The sequence below is a fragment of the Lissotriton helveticus genome, chromosome 7, assembly GCF_964261635.1.
Source record: "Lissotriton helveticus chromosome 7, aLisHel1.1, whole genome shotgun sequence".
Classification (NCBI taxonomy): domain Eukaryota; kingdom Metazoa; phylum Chordata; class Amphibia; order Caudata; family Salamandridae; genus Lissotriton; species Lissotriton helveticus.
In genome coordinates, this window is record NC_136068.1 from 1,609,992,173 (window position 1) to 1,610,010,563 (window position 18,391).

Here is an 18,391-nt window from a genome sequence, read left to right on the forward strand (position 1 = left end):
TGAGCCCCCCCTGAATCTAATTCTATATTCCTCAGTTGTGAGTCAAAAGCCCTCAATCGGAGTAATCTTCCTAAAGTCATAAGTTCCAGCATCTGCCCCTGTAAGGCCCAGGAGTCTGTCCCTGCAGTTAACAGTGAACAGTTCCCAAAGGAGTGCTCCCCAGTGTGACTTCTTCACTTTTTGCATTTCACAGGCCCTCTCAAAGGCTGTGAATCATTTTGTGATATCATCTCCCTCCTCAAATTTAGGGACCATCCCTTTGGGGATTGCAGGATCATAAGATTGCTCTTTATCCTTATTATTTAAGTTGCTACCACCATTGATGGGTGCTAGGTCCTTCTCTGATCTCTCTTTTTCTAGAGCCAGGAGTCTGGTCTCCAGATCCAATCTTTTTGTCAACCTTACTAAATGGTTGGCCTCCTTATTGTGGCTATACTTAATGTCATTAGAAGCACCTGACCCACCTGTGTGGGATCTGGGTACTGTGAGTTGCATTCTTGGATTAAGGGGCACTGGAGCCCTTCTCTCCCTATGAAGTGGGGGAGGGGTTGGAAGTTCTTCTCATCCCCTCCATCTTCTTCTTCCTCTGAGAGGTCTTCACCATTCTCAGAGGGATGGTCCTTGGCATACCCTGCCAACAGCTCCTGGAGCTTTTGTTCGGAGGGATGGGACCCCATGTTAATACTTTTAAGTTTACATAGAGACCTAAAACCCTTACATTCTAAGTGGAGATAGGGGGTGAGGTCGGGGCTCCTCAACCTGATTTTCTATTTCATTGTTTTTATTTTCAGTAACAGCTGGATTCTTGTTATGAGGAATTGTAAAAGAAAACTTCCAACCCCTCTGAAGTGAGTTTTTATTTATTGAAAATTCTAAAGGGACTGAACCAAGGCCCTATCATGACTTTCAGTAATTTAGAAAAATTTGTCAATTCAAAAATCATGCTTTCTAAAGATAATTTAGGAGTTCTGTCGTGTGATCAGGTTTTGACCAAGTCAGTCCAACAAATGTAAGTTGTATATCCCACCACTGATCCATCAATGTAGGAAGCTGGCTCTGTATATGCTATACAAAAATGAGGTATAGTGTACACAAAGTCCAGTGGAACCCCAAAGGTAGGCAGAGGTAAAGTAGATAGCACTTTCCTCTCTATTTGTGGTAGTGTGGACGAGCAGTAAGGCTTTATCAGAGGGTAATGTTGAGCATCTGTTGTTTACACTCAGGCAAGAAATGATGTCACTCACTCAAAGACTGAACTCAGGCCAATTTCTGTCTATAAAAAAATAATATTTAGTTTTTTTATTTCTAGAACCAAGCCAAGCCTGGTGCAGGTAAGTGAAATAATACTTTGCAAAATCTTAAGCAGTGATTAACAGTTGAATGCACGTTTAAACACAGTTGGTTGAATTACAGGTAAGTCAACAGTTCGAAATTACTTTTTAGTTACTTTACAGATTATGGGGCACATTACTTTTTAGATTACTTTTTAAGTTACATTTGCTAATCAGTGTGATATGCTTAAATATTAACCCTGAGCGTCCGATTCGGCTACGCCCACGGAGTAGGCGTAGTGTTGCCTTCTACGCATTTTGCGTAGCCGGCAACACTACGCCCACTCCGTGTGCGTAGCCGAGTCGGCCGCCACCCGCCTCCCTCCCGCCCTCCCCCAGATACATTATTTAAGCAACTACCCTGAATAAAACAATTTTAAAGCACTTACCTTGTCCGGGGCTCGTCCGGGGCTCCCTCTTTGAATAGCGTCCTTTCCTGGAAACAAATGCGCATGCGCGGTCGCCCGCGCATGCGCATTTCTCGGGAGAAATGCGCATGCGCGGCCGCTCGCGCATGCGCATTGGTATCCAGGAAAGGACGCTATTCAAAGAGGGAGCCCCGGACGAGCCCCGGACAAGGTAAGTGCTTTAAAATTGTTTTATTCAGGGTAGTTGCTTAAATAATGTATGTAGGGGAGAGCGGGAGGGAGGTGCGTAGTGGGGCTACGCGGAGTGCGGGAGTGGGCGTAGCTTCTCGCCCAATCCGCGTAGCTCCGCGGAGCCCCACTACGCCCACTACGCCCAGGGTTACTAAATATCACACTAAGATATTTTTTAGACAAAAGGTAAGTAATTCACTTTTAGTACATTTGCAGTTTATTAATGCTTCATACAAACCAACTCCACATACAAGAATGTTCAAGGAAATCAATCAATGCAATCCTATGGAAAGAAATGAACTTAACGGTTTGCAGGTAAGTACTTATTTGTGGGATTTAGTATTCTGGGGTTAGAACCAGGGTTCTCCCAGACTCGAGCATGCACTGTCAGAACACCCTCAGCGGTACTAGGGCGGGTGTGTGCAGAGTGCTGAGGCCCAATGTTATCCAATTGGGTATAGGGGACCACCGGTTGGTGGCTGCTCACAAGCAGGCCACAGGGTTATGGAAGCAAAGCTCCTGATGATGGCCTCAGGGCAAAGGTGGATCCGAGTTAGCACCCAAGGTACACCCGCAGCGGCACAGGTGCAGCTGGGTGCAGGGTGCTGTTTTGGCGTCAGGTGTTCTGTTGATTTCAATGGGGATTCTCCAGTTGCAACAACACTGCAGGCTCGGGGATGAAGATCTTCTGGAGGTGAGCACTAGTTGGAGAGGTAAGTTGGGATGTCTGGGGATGCTGTGACACCATCGGTTGGGCCACCCGAGGCCGTGGGACGTCAGGGTGCAGGGGTGTCTTTAGTCATCAGGTTTTCTAACCAGCTCCTGTCGGGGGGGTCCTCCACAAAGGGGCTGCAGGCCTCCCACACCTGAGGGGTTGGATTGGCAAAGGTGGGCACACCTCCCTTCCTCACTTGGTTTTCCCGCCAATTCTCCCACCCAAAGTGGGGGTCAGAACCGGTGGGGGCCAGTTGCTGGAAGCAGCAAATGGCTGGGGTAGCTCACAAAGGCGGCAAGCATTTGAAGCTTCCCCTTTGTGGACCCTCCCATCCTGGAGAGGGGGCTTGGTACCTCGTCACAGGATGTGCATTGTTTCAGACCCCCAAGAGCAGCAGGCTCTCGACCCAGGGGTCCAGAAACATGTCTGCTGGTGGTAGCTGGTGAGCATCCACTCAGCCAGGACACTAGAGTTAGGTCATTTTTCAGGGGGCATCTCTAAGATGCCCTCTGAATGCATTTTTCACCAAATTCCACACTGGCACCAGTGTGGGTTTAATGTGCTGAGACGTTTGATACCAAACTTTCCAGTTTTCAATAAAGCCATTGTGGTGCTGTGGAGTTCATAATGACAAACTCCCAGTACCAAATACTCTTAATGGCATTACTGCACTTATAATGTCTAAGAATTGGCTTAGACACTGTAGGGGTACAGGGCTCATGCACCTGTACCCTCACCACTGGTATAGTGCACCCAGGTTGAGGGGTGGCTGACCTACACCAGGACAGTTGGTTGTGTGCATAGCACACAGGGATGTGTGCCATGTCGACTCTTCACTTTGTTCTTCACCAAAACACGCAGCCTGCAATGGCAGTGTGTGTGTGTAAAGGTACAGGGCCACTAAGGGTGGCATAAGCGTTGCAGCCCTTAGAGGTCATCCTTGCCCTTTGTACCTATGGCATCATTTACAAGGGACTGACCTGTGGCCAAAGAGTGCCAATTGGGTTTTGTCTTAATGTCGTTTTAGGGAAAGAACATAGGCACTAGGTTCCTGGTTGGCAGGAAAGCAGGGCACACTCAATCAAAGTACATCAACTGTTTGGCAAAAAGTGGGGGCAACCATGCAAAAAGAGGGCACTTTCTTACACATGCTCAGTGTTAACCTATCAATCCTGAGGTGTGATCAGCTTTGCCATTTTTCTGCTTATTGAAACCTCATTGCATTCATTTATTATAGTATATATTATTGTTGTGTATATATTTTGCATGTTTTTCTTTTAAATATAATTATGCTTTGATATAGGTTTATAGTGCATTCATTGTTCATATGTTATGTATTCCTGCAATATGATTTATGTATCTCTCTAATAGGAAGCATGGAATAAAAACAATAGGTTTAGGCAAATGTACAAGAGAATTCACACATTTCTTTTCACACCTTTTATCAGGAGTCTCAAGGACTTATTTTCTCCTAATAATGTTAGGAATCAGTATATAAGATTGATACTTGGGCATTTGCTGATAGCGAGAAGCTTCAGCTATTTGAAGTAGCATCAAAGTCACAAACAGGCTGCTTGATGGTCAGGTACTGGCACAGACTGGTGCTATCTGTCTCCTTAGGAACAAAACAGCATAACAGTTACAAAGACGGACCTTACTTCTCCAATTCTGGTGCTAATATAGACACCAGCTAGTGCCAATTGAAGGATTCTATTGAAGATGGATTTCATCATTCATTTGATTTAATGATTGTCATCTTATAGGCTGTCAATTTCTATTGACTCTTCATGTATTGCTTTGATTATTTTCACTATAGGGCTTTATTCACAATGGGACTTTTAACGTTACAAGTGTGTTATCTCTGATTTCGGGGCGGCATCTCTGCACTCAGGGCAGAATCTTCGTATGGAGCACGACTGAAAGTGCAATGTACAGAGATTCTGCCCTGAGTGCAGAGAATCCACATTAGTAACTTTACATGTTGTAAGTCCCTTTGTGAATCTGGCCCACAATCTCTATATCTGCAATGATACTCATTCATATAATCCATAGCAAAACCAGGCTTTAAAATTTGATAAACACTTTTAAAATACATATTACCGATTCCTTGTGTGTGACCATCCTTTGAGGAAAGGTGTTTCAAAATACACTGATATATAAATAAATCACTGACAGTCTTTAACAGGAGCATTACCCAATACGCATTATGTCCTCGTAAAGGTCTTCCCAGCTCAAATTTGTAAGTCGGTCCAATCCTGCGCTTGCCAGAGGTCCTCGAAAGGTCTAACTAGGCCAGGTGCACCCGTAAAAACAATATAAACTCTCCCAGATTTGTAGTCTTTGGGTCATGGGGACGGTTCTGTCCTGATATTTCCTTACTGCTATGTAGTAACTCATCCTGTTAATCTCTCATTTTCAGACATGCCTGCAAGAGGTATTGATTCTTCCATTCTGCAAGCTCTCCAGCATACTTCTGATTTGGTCTTAATGAACTTATGCAGTCTGACTAGGTTATAATGCTTTCTGTAAAGTACCTCAAAGAGATTCCTTACTTTGGGTCCAACCAGTCAATTTACTGGAAAGCATACATATGCCTGCACAGTGTTGTTTTCTGATTGTTTTGGCTACACCCTTCTTTCAATCTTAAAGGAGAGGCGATTTCACCAGCCCTGTAGCTCAACTGTGCAGATTATATGTTAAACATACTCCCATGTGGCTGCTGTATGTCCAGCATAAGGACCCAATGTCACACCTGAGAAAATCTATAATTCTCTGCTGCATATGGATCCAGAATACTTACTATGATGGGTGTCCCACCTAAGTGTGGTCAAGGTAACACCACTTCTCTCAATCATATATCTCAGCTGGGCCAGTGGAAAGTAGCAGAGAATATAGTAGCAGGACTATTCATCCTGCTAAAATGCTTTACGCCTCTTGCCCAGTGAAGTAGTCTCATACTGATTGTATATTATCTTTTCAAATCTCCCGGGTACAATGGCATCATCTGAAATAAATACAAACTTTCAGGAGTATGGACACCATGACTGTTGGTATTCTGCCAACTCTCACAAATATGTGTCCTTTGTGATTTCATGCAGCAGTGCAGAATGAGTTCACAACTGCATTTTTGCAGTAATTTCAGTGTGTCTCCTGAAGAGGAGTAATTAAAAGGGAACTTCTCTCTCACTTAGGTGCTATCTAGTCAACAGCTCAGTGGGTAGACAGTAGGAGAAAGTAAACATTGGCACAGATTGAATTTGCCTGCCAGGCATTGTCACTCTTCGACATCCTGCACTTGTGATTTTAGCTGTTGGAGGGGGAGCAGTCCTCCACCATGTCTTGGCTAGTACAGTTCTTTGGACTTCAGAGAAACATGCACAAGCTCCTGAGAGCCCACGGGAACTATTTACAAAACTCAATTCCCCGAGTTCCTGAAGAAGCGACAGTGCAACTTCTAAAAAGACTAATACATTAAATACATTAATACATTAAAAAATAAGGATTATTAGGGAAACACCAAGAACACCCAGTATATAAAATTAAATACAAACCCCCAACATTTCACAATATCACATACTAACCTAGATTTCTTACCGCATGGCATTGAAAATAAAAACAAAAGAATCATTGTCTACGCAAATAACAATAATTTCACAGTCCTAACATAATGCACACAAATGGACGATGGACAGTTAAATCATAGTGACGTGCAGTTACCAGGTCAGCAGTTTAGCTACATGGAACTACAAAATCGGATGCCCAGGCCGACGCGCAGTGGACGCGCTAGAGGCAGGCCATAGATATTCCTCTGCATTACGCTACAGCCACAGTAGGAGCGCCTGGTAAAGGGCTCCCAGATCCACTTTGCTTCCTCACTTAGCGCCAGCACGCTATCTTTCACTTTTAAATATCATGCACCTTCGCTCTATTTTTAAACAGTCCTACTTGTTTTAAAATTGGCTATAAGTCAAAAATTACTTGTACTCACTGTTCTTGGTCGCAATCTTGGGTCACTCAGAGGGGTGCCTCCGCGGATTTTTCTGTTTGAGTGGAGGAAGTGTAGCACATCCCGGAAGTGATGTGCAGTTAGCAGGTCAGCTGCCTGGAACTACAAAATCAGATGCCCAGGCCGACACGCAGCAGACGCGCTAGAGGCAGCACATAGGTATTCCTCAGTGCTCTGCATTATGCAACAGCCACAGCAGGAGTGCCTGGTAAAGGACTCCCTGATCCACTTTCCTTCCTCACTCAGCGCCACCACGCTATCTTTTGCTTTTAACTATCATGTACCTTCGCTTGATTTTTAAACAGTTCTACTTGTATTAAAATTGTCACCTTGGCTAAAAGTCACAAATTACTCGTACTCACTGTTGTTGGTCACAATCTTGGGTCACTCAGAGGGGTGCCACCCCGGTCCACCATGGATTCTTCCGTTTGAGTGGAGGGAGTGTTGCACATCCGGGAAGTGACGTGCAGTTAACAGGTCAGCAGTTCAGTTGCCTGGAACTAAAAAACGGATGCCCAGGCCGACGCGCAGCAGACACGCTTGTAACAAAAGAGCCACTCTTGTGATTTTGGCACCCTATGATGACCCTTACCACCACCATTTTAATTGACTTTAGTGTGTTCCTTAATGTAGGATGGTCCTGCATATGTCTGCTTCTCTTCTGTCCTGCAATCTTGCTGTCTTTCAGTGGGAGCTGTTATGGAGTGGAACAGTATTGCCAAGAGCAGAGCGTGTGGGATGTGCGTTTGAAGGTGTGCAGTTGTGCAGGAAGGTCAATTGTATTATGCATTGGTGAGAATTATGAGTTCTTAGTATTGGCTTTGACCATTCTGTTTTCTGACTTTACCTTGCTTTATGGCAGTGCTGACTATTGCCTTTGACATGCTCTCATGTCATCTTGCATTTCAATTCCATCTTGCTTTGGGCCTTTCTGTGTGCATGGCTTAACTAACTCCATTTTCATGACTGAAGCCATTTTCTGTGCCTGCACAAAGCTGCAGAGCTGAAGAGGGCATGTTTTGCTTTCCTCCTGTTTTTCTGACTAGAGAAAACCGGTTCTTATCAGAGGAATGTGCATCGTCCGTCTCGAAGGCATAGCAAAGGCCTGATCAACCGATGCCGTGGCCTTGGAGCATACTGGTACGGGCTCTCATGAGAACGAGGGGGCAAGGCTTGCTAGAAGCTTCGTTATGTTTGGATTTGTATTAAAAGGGGGAGCCTCCACTGGGTTGGTGGAAGTTTGGGAGTTTGGATTCAGAGTGAGGGCAGACGTGTCTATCTCGGATTGAACCCTGATTGCTGAGCTCTGATCCCCGGCTGTGTGAAGACTTCCCCCGGCCAGAAGTGGGCAGTGTATGCATCAGGTGATGTATTGCGTTTTGTGATTATTGCCATTGTGATGTGAGCCAGTGGCTGTGATCAATTGAGGGGTTTTCTTTGTGGTGTGGGAGGTGCACATCCAGAGTGATCCTCTACTGTGTGTATATATATATAGATGAGCAAAGGTCCAGGCTTTTGAGGGCGCACTCACTGCAAGTAAACACCAGCCGGTTCATTATCGCTGCACGCATCCCCTTCGGCGCTGTGTTTAAGGAAACAAGACCACGCGAAGCTGCTCCAAGAAAGATTTATTTTCTGTTACTGGCGACCTGACGCGTTTCAAAGCAATAGCTTCTTCCTCAGAGGTCTCAGTATTGTGCAACAGGAAGCAGGAAACTCCAAATCTGCAAACTCCACCTTAAGTAGGACGTGCTCAGTGCCCCCTTTGCTTTCTGGGACATGTAGTTATAGGAGTTAAAGTTTATGCCTTAAGTAGGTCCTCTGTGATAAATTGCTGAAGGGGGCACGTATTGCGGCAGAACGTCTAGGTGGACGGCAGGTACAGTAGTAAGCTCGGCAAAAGTGGAAAACGAGCACAGCAACCGGAAATAACTTACCCACATGCGATTAGCATAGATGTGTTCGGCGAGGAAGAGCGCCGCGCTCTTGCGCAAGATATGTTTAAAAGGCGCGATAGACCATCAACAGCGGCGGCCCCATCCATTGACACCGGAGTGGGGAATAACAAGCTGAATGAGATGATGTTGAAACTTGAGAAATTACACGAGCGTGAAATCAGGAAGTGGTGGGAGACCACTAGTCTGAGTAGCTACGTAGAGGTGAGACGGGTACCAAGGGGACTGAGGGTGTATACTGTACCATCCTATGAATACCCAGATCCCCAACTGCTAACGGATTGGCATGAACAAACGCAAAGTTATGGCGAGGGGATACTCAAATTATTGGTCAAATATGCATGGAGTGACAGGGACAGGGCCCTGGCAGAAATCAAGACCTTGGAGGATGATATCGATAAGGAGAAAGATACCGCCAAGGTACAAGAACTTAAGGAGACAATGAAAAAACGCCTAACTAGATACCAACAGAAAATCATGACGCGGAAACAAGAAAAATTTGAACGTGACGAAAATGATTATAGCCAAGGCCGTGTCCTAACTTTCGCGAAGAAATATGATGCACCATGAAAGGCCATGAACCAGGGAACTTTGGCAACCCCCACCTCAAGTGTGACGACCTCAGAATCAGATGCCACAGCCGAGGAATCAGGTGATGAACAGCGAGATCGTGGAAACGAACGAAGAAGAGGGGCTGTTCCTTTTCACATCGAGTTCCAACTGATCAGACAGAATTGGCTGAGGGGAGGGAAGAACAAACCCCCAGAACATCAAGAAGAAGGAGAACCCGGAGATCAGGGGGCGGCGGCAAAAGGAAGAGGAAGAGGGCGAGCGAAACCCCAGACCCGATCCTACCGCAGCAACAAGAAGAAGTAATGGGCAATACACAGAATGAGGTGACCAATTTGACTGTGGTTAATCTCATGGACCAACCCCTTACAGCGGAACAACACGAATTACTGAGTCTAGGTCTCACCTTCTGTCCTAACACCAACCTGGAGTACACGCAAACGAAAATCGATCTCTTTCCGTTCACCAGGAGATTAAAACTGTATAAACACTTCAAATTGAGACCACATATTAAGGCAACATCAAAACAAGGAACAAGACTAACAGCCACTGATGCTCTGAAGGGCAAGGATATGCCCTGCATGGAAGCTATGGAAGGCCTAAGAACTGAGACGGATGATGTAGCCGTCCTGGGAATGGATATGGTACAAAGGGCAGAATTACAGGGGATTGAACAGGAAGCCATTTTAAACCTCACTCCACATTTGTTCCCCAGTCACCATGGGATGCTATTGACGCTTTCTCAGAGGCCATAACTATGGAACTGGTTAAGCAGAGAAAGGACACCACAACAAAATCATATAACATCACAGAACCACAAGAAAGAGCGTTGAAAGATCTTATGAATAACAAGAAAATCATCATAAAACTCTCAGACAAAGGGGGTAATGTTGTTCTGATGACAAGGGATTATTATCGGGATGAAGCAATGAGACAACTCTCCGATATAAAATACTACTCCATCACCACCAGGAGTGTATATGAAACGAGCATCAGAGAATATGATGATTTGGTTCTAAAATGGTACAACCTCTCTATGCTGGGTAAGGATGAACACATCTTCCTGCGCAGCAATAACCCCATGATACCAGCTTTCTATCACCTGCCCAAGCTACATAAAAACAACACCTCTCCCCCGGGCCGCCCAATTGTAGCTTCCATAGATGGACTAACCGAAAATATGTCTACATTTGTGGACAATTACATCTTTCCACTAGTCTTGGAATTGAAGTCTTACATCAAAGATACCAAAGACTTTTTGAGTAAGGTGGACATGATGAAGTGGGAACCAGACTATCTATTTCTGGTGATGGATATCACCAGCCTTTACACTATCATCGACCATACCCATGGACTGGCCGCTATGGAATATTACCTAGGCAAACGGCAAATACGCTTTGCACATCATAATGTCATGCTAAAAGAATTTGTGCAATTTTGCGTAACACACAACATCTTCCTGTTTGAGGATAGATTCTATAGACAGATCTCTGGTACGGAGATGGGCACCTGCTTCGCTCCCAGCTATGCGAACCTGTTCGTTGGCTGGTGGGAGGGGCGGGTGTCCAGGAGCTGGAAGGAAGGCCAGGAGAGCGGCAGGGTGGTACATTGGTACCGCTACATTGATGACTTATTCATCGTGTGGCATGGTACCAAAGACATGGCAGAGAATAACATCAGATCTCTCAATAACAACATCTACAACATACACCTATCTGGTACAATTAGTGGGGTGGCAGCCAACTATTTGGATCTACGGGTGTATGTTGAAAATGGCCATGTCCATACCTCGCTGTACCGCAAGGAAACAGCGGGTAACTCTATTCTCTTTGCCAAAAGTGGACATCCACCAAAACTCATCAAGAGTATCCCCTATGGGGAACTCTTGAGGATCAAGAGGAACAGTACCCAAGACCGGGAATTCGAGGCGGCTGCCTCGGACTGCCTGGCACGTTTCCGTCTAAGGGGATATGATGAGCCACTCCTACTTAACACTCTCAAAAAAGTCAGGAAGATCCCTAGGCACGATTTGCTCAAAGTAAAACCCAAGGAACCCAACATCTCTAAAAAATATACTTTTAGGATGATAACACCTTATTCTACGGGTGCTGACAAACTTCGAGCAATGATGCAAAAAAACTGGCACATCTTGTTAACCGATGAGGTGTTGAAAGAAGATCTCCCACCACACCCACTAGTGACCTTTAGTAAGGCCAGGTCCCTGGGGGACATGTTGGTACATAGCCACTTGGAAATGCCAACTGCCGAAATCAATACTCTGAGGGCAATGAGTGGGTTCTTTCCATGTGGCAAATGTAAAGCGTGTGCCAACAGCCGCAGGGTGCTCCATTATGATATACCGGATGCGGGCAGGACCAACAAAATTCACAAATTTATCACATGCAGCACCACCTATGCCGTGTACTGCCTAGTATGCCCGTGTGGCTTACGCTATATCGGGAGCACCATTAACCAACTAAAATTAAGAGTGCTGGAACATCTAAGGGCAATTGATAAAGTAGACCCTTCGTACCCAGTGGCCCGACATTTTGCGGAGTGCCACAATAAAGATAGAACCAAATTGCGATTCTTTGGGATAGACCATGTCCCACATTGCCCACGGGGTGGGGACAGACTTAGAAGGCTACGACGCCTCAAATCGAGGTATATCATCGATCTGTCCACCAAACATCCGAAAGGTATGAATAGCGGAGAGGAAATGGCAGTACACTTAGATAAATAATGATTAACAGCTATAACACCTCTATTGTACTAAATTAGGAAAGTTGAGTGTTTTGTTTTATTCTGCCTATACCCCGGCTGTATTATGTGGGAACTCAATATACAACTAATCACAATCTTTATCATTGCCCTTAATCACGATACGATCTTTAGATTTGCATCATTATTGTATATATATATCTTTTTGCCTTGTAAATGAACCTTCCCTGATTGTGTATCATTACAGTCCATCTGATGAATCGATGTACTATCTGGTATTGAATATGAACCATCACTATTTTCCTAGTTCTATCGATGAAATTTAAACATGAGCATGAAATGTTTCTTCTATTCGTTGATTGTCTTTCAGTTTTGTGCTTCTCCTTTTACAGTGTCAGTGGCATGGTAACCTTCGCTTTATGATGGACATTTCACTATGTGTAGTTATGTATAATATATCATTTTTGATAGATGAATTTGAACAACGATGTCATGATATGTGCTGAACACCCATATGCAGTTCATAATGCTATATTTATTTTCTGTGTTTGCTAGTTGGTATTCATCCCCTTTACTAGGGACATTAGCCGATCCACGGCTTCATTGCTTTAAGAACCTTCTTGCTTGTGAATACTCTGATTCACGGAGGTATTATACATATTCCAAGATGGCGCCTATTATGGTGTCTGAAGGGATAGTCCCTTGTTTGTGTTGTTTACCATTGCTTGCACACTTGCATTTAAACCGGAACTGCGAGGGGCCGGTAAGAAACACCGAAGAAGGCCATTGCCGAAACGTTTGTTTGCTGAATAAACACTGTATTCTGTAACTGCCGGAGTGCTGTTTTCCTTTCCTTACGGGTGAGGATCTGTGAGCGACACACACATATATATATGCTGGCTTTCATCGGGACGGAGAAAAGCGGGCCCCTTTTGCAGGAAGGAGTCTGTTTTAGCTCGTAATGGCTGCAAACAAAGCGTGGCAGAGACTTTCAAGAATGTGTGCCTTAATATTTTTTGACATTTAGACTTGGGGAATGCACCTACAGAGGTTTTAATAAGGCGCATACTTCATCTACCAGAATGCTCTGAGGCCACGCCCACTGGGGCGGTAGTAGGTATTTAAGAACAGTATGTGCCAAAAAACGCCTCCCCCTTGCCTTCACAAAGCCACTGATGAAAGGAAGAAACCTCCTGAAACGCGTCTGGCATGATTTGGCATGATTGATGTTATTGCCTTCCTGAAGGATTCTCTGCTTGCATGCTGCTATTAAAGACACCCAGAGCTTCACTTTGTCTCCGTGTGGCTCTTTCCGAAGTAGGCTCTGCAAATGTGTTTGATTTATAACGGCCTGACCTAGGTCGTGGAAGGAGCTCACTGCATCTTACAGCAGGTCCGTGGCGGCACTATTTGGTGCTGGCTTTCATCGGGACGGAGAAAAGCGGGCCCCTTTTGCAGGAAGGAGTCTGTTTTAGCTCGTAATGGCTGCAAACAAAGCGTGGCAGAGACTTTCAAGAATGTGTGCCTTAATATTTTTTGACATTTAGACTTGGGGAATGCACCTACAGAGGTTTTAACAAGGCGCATACTTCATCTACCAGAATGCTCTGAGGCCACGCCCACTGGGGCGGTAGTAGGTATTTAAGAACAGTATGTGCCAAAAAACGCCTCCCCCTTGCCTTCACAAAGCCACTGATGAAAGGAAGAAACCTCCTGAAACGCGTCTGGCATGATTTGGCATGATTGATGTTATTGCCTTCCTGAAGGATTCTCTGCTTGCATGCTGCTATTAAAGACACCCAGAGCTTCACTTTGTCTCCGTGTGGCTCTTTCCAAAGTAGGCTCTGCAAATGTGTTTGATATATATATATATATATATATATATATATATATATATATATATATATATATATATATATATATATCTTTCTGATCTCTTGCAGGACGTCCAGTGTTTCTTACCTTATATCAGTTATTGTTATTGATTCATGTCATTTAGATTATAAGTTTGCTCAGTTATTGATTCATGCCTTTAGATTATAGGTTTGCTACATATATTTGAATCTAATGCATTTGGTATCTGAGACCGCCTTTGTTTAGAGAGTATTATGGAATAAACCCCAAGCCTTATTCTAAAAGTGATAGAGTCTTTGCATTTTGTTAAATAAAACTCCTTTTCAAAAGCTAGTGTTTGTTTTGTGTTGAAGTCTTGCTGTGCCAGGGGTTGTAAGACATGTTTAAAAGTGTATATAATTCAAAGGCGTAATTATATATTTGCCTCCCAGGTTGGAGTGCAGTGATTGGGTGTGGCTTATTGGTGAGAAGCCACATTTAAAACAACGCTAGAGGCAGCACATAGGTATTCTTCAGTACTCTGCATTACGCTACAGCCACAGCAGGAGCGCCTGGGAAAGGGCTCCCAGATCCTCTTTGCTTCCTCACTTAGCGCCAGCACGCTGTCTTTTTTTTCACACCTTCGCTAGATTTTTAAACAGTTTTACTTGTTTTAAAATTGTTACCTTGGCTAAAAGTCACAAATTACTCGTACTCACTGTTCTTGGTCGCAATCTTGGGTCACTCAGAGGGGTGCCTCCCCGGTCCACTGCGAATTCGTCCGTTTGAGTGGAGGGAGTGTAGCACATCCCGGAAGTGACGTGCAGTTACCAGGTCAGCAGTTCAGCTACCTGGAACTACATAATCGGATGCCCAGGCCGACGCTCAGCGGACGCGCCTAAGGCAAGCCCGTCTGCACCCATCCGCTCCTGGTCGTCGCCTGGAGCCAGAAACCCTGCTGGTTTCATAGCGCATCAGGTAATTAGTCATGGAACCCCCAGTAAATACACTAGATGGGAGTTCCTATACATTAGGGATCACCAGCGCTTGCCTTTCAGGAGGGAAGAAATGGATTCATGTGCCCATTGCCTGCAAAATATGTAGATACCAGAGTATGCTCTTCATACAACCCAGTGACAACGCTGGAAATGCAAACGTAGGCACGGTAAACGCATATGACTCCCTAACTCAAGCAAACCCCCAAAAACTAGTAAAGAAAACAATAAGCTGGGACTGCTTCTTGGCCAATGTTCGTTCACTCCCCAAGCACGCCATCAATATATGATGAGACTTGGTTTCCTCCACTCTCCCTGACATCAGGTTTCTAACAGAAACATGGATTAAGCCTACCTCCACCCCGGCAATTGCACTGGCATTACCTGATGGATACCGTATCCAAAAACTAGCCCAACCATGCAGGGCCGGGGGAGGGGTTGCTATTATATACAAAGACCCGATAAAAACTACAGTATTAGATCAACTCAGCAGCGATAGGATTGAAATCCTAGTGTTCAGAATTGACCTCCATGCGCAGCTTAGTTGGAAAGGAGCCCTCGTTTACCGCCCCCGAGGACCCCTCCTCAACTCCATTACTCTACTCATGGATCTGATCTCCCCTCATGTGATCTCATCCAATCACTTCCTACTTCTGGGAGATGTAAATGTGCACAGCGAGAACCCCGGAGACCCTGCTGCCACCACCCTACTGACAGAGCTATCCACACTTGAACTCACCAAAATCAATGATGCACCTACGCACTCAGCAGGACATACCCTAGACTTAGTCTTATCCAACTCACCTTATACTATTTACAAGTCAATCTGCCCTCTGTCATGGTCAGATCACTCTAAAATCGAATTCTGCTTAGTGGGCTCCACAGAGCAAAAGGCCCAGAAAGAGCAAAGCACAAGAAACTATAGACAGTGGCATAAATTAACTCCTACACTTTTCAATGATACTTTCATACCTCCACTTTTTTCAGCCTCGGACACAGTAGAAAAGCGACTGACAGACTTTCGGAGCACTGTGAAATCCACCTCAGACGTGCTGATTGCCCTGAAAAGGTCAATTGCGATCCCCAAATTGCCCCAGACCCACTGGTATACTACGGACCTTCAGACAGAAAAAAGTCAATGCAAGAAATTAGAGCAACAATGACGTAGAACCCATAATACCCCCGACAAAGAAAGCTTTAAATCTGCCCAAGCCTCATACCACAGAAACTTGAAACTCGCCCGTAAGAAATATATCGCCAACCAACTCGAGCAGGCAGATAACACTCCCAAAGCCCTATTTCAGGTACTTAACACTCTCATCAATCGCAAAGCTTGTAACCCGGAAGAAGCACCAACTCAGATTGTATGTGACAGTATTGCAGGATAAGTCTCACAAAAAATTGATAATATTTACAGCAAAGTAACAGCTACCACCCGCCCTAACGCCAGCCTCAAGCCTCCCCCTGTTTCACCTAGCACTAATATACTAGAGGAGTTCCCTTTGGTCCCCATTCAAGACACTGAATCCCTACTGAAATTGACCAAATCTGGATCCCCTACTGATCTCATCCCAGCCCAAATCTCCAGAATACTCGCCACTCAGCTTGCGGCCCCAATCTGCTCCATTTTAAACAGTTTAATAAAGGAAGGCAAGCTTCCAAAGGAGTGGAAAGCCGCTCAGATTCTGTCTATTAGAAAAAATACCAAACTGCCCCCTGATGTGATCTCCAATTAGCGACCCATCTCGCTTTTCCCTCTCCATAGAAAACTACTTGAAAAACATATTAATGCACACCTGTTTACTTTAATTGAATCCTCTGAGTCCCCTGACCACTTTCATTCAAGCTTCCGCCCCAGACACAGTACAGAATCAGCTCTGGTTAATGTCACAGATGACATCCGAATGCAGGCGTACGCTTGCCGAGCAGTAATTTTCATACTGCTCGACCTGTCCGCGGAATTCAACACCATTTCACACCAGATCCTGCTAGAAAGACTAATAGCCATAGGCATTCAGGACAATGCATTAAATTGGCTAACGGATTTCCTGAAGGAGAGAACTTAAACTGTAAACCTAGGTCCGTTCAAATCTCAGACCACCACAGTTTCTAAGGGCGTCCCCCGGGGCTTTTGTCTTAGCCCCACATTATTAATCATTTATGTTGCCCCACTTGCGTCTCTTCTGAGAAACATTGGATTCATACCTATATCCTACCCGAACGACACTCAACTTCTCCTCTCCTTCAACAAAAACACCACTAACATCGAGGACATCTTCGCAGAGGGCATGAAAAAAATAACGGAATGGATGAGCAACAACCTCCTTCAGTTGAATGCAGAAAAAAACTGAAATCATGCTATTTAAAGATGCAATAACCAGATGGTCACCCAACTGGTGGCCCGTGGAAATGGGACCAGCACCGTTCCCAAAACCAGTCGTTAAGAACCTGGGGGTCCATAGATAACAAATTAAACCTAGAGGAAATGGTTGTTGCAACCACCCGGACATGCTTCCATGCACTAAGCCTGCTTCGCAGAGTCTTTCACCTCCTCCCTTCCTCCACACGTAAAACCCTGGTACTAGCATTGGTCCTAAGCCGCCTGGACTACAGCAATGCCCTACTGATCTCAGCAAATGAAACCTCCTTGAGCAGTCTGCTAGTAGTCCAGAATACTTCAGCCCGTCTATTAACTAGTGCCACCCCCAGAACACCCTTACTCCCCCTTCTCCCCACTCTAGACTGGCTGCCCATACGTAAAAGGTCAGTTGCATGGTGTTTAAAGCCTTAAATAAAATGGGACCCAGATATCTGTCGGCCAAATTGGTCAGATACACTCCCTCGCGAACCCTCCGGTCAGGAGGCAAGGACCTTCTTATCGTACCGCGTATAAACCAAACTAGGAGGCCGATTACGATGGCGGACGGAAACGGGTCCGACCGCCATGGTCGCGGCAAATATACTCCCGACCGCACCGCGGATAAGCTGCCGGTGCGATTAGGCTATTTCCGCCATTACACACCGACCGCGGCGGACGGATCACACCAAAGACCGCCGCACGTGGACTGTACCACAGAAACACCCTCCGCCACGGACGCAACGCCCGCGGAAACAGGCCCAACCTCCGCCAGACCTGCAGAGGGACCGCCCGCACGATTAGGATAACCCCGCCATCCCAAAGGAACTCACCACTGTCCACGACTGCCGCGGACAAAAAACAACGACAAATGGAGCTTGGCTGCGGAAGGACCAAACGAACATCACCCCTGCCGTCAAACCGAAACAAAAATGGCGGACGAAAAGTAAATAGTAAAGCAAAAAAACAGGACACACACCCACCTGGAACACCCACCCCCAACAACTACACCCCCCAATGCCACACCCCCCCAGCACAAACAAGAGCATCCAAGTCTCCACACCCACAGAACACCTGACTGCAAAAAAACATTGGGACACAACCACCACACAGAGTATAAAAGGAATCCCTCCCATTACCACAATCCTTTGCATCACAGCACAGCTGCATGAAAGAGGCACACATCACACACACAACAGACTCACACAAACACACATACAACCTGCACACCAACACACCCACCACACCAACCCCCACAACACCATCCCTACATACCACACACCTGCACACCCAACACCCCCAACACCTTG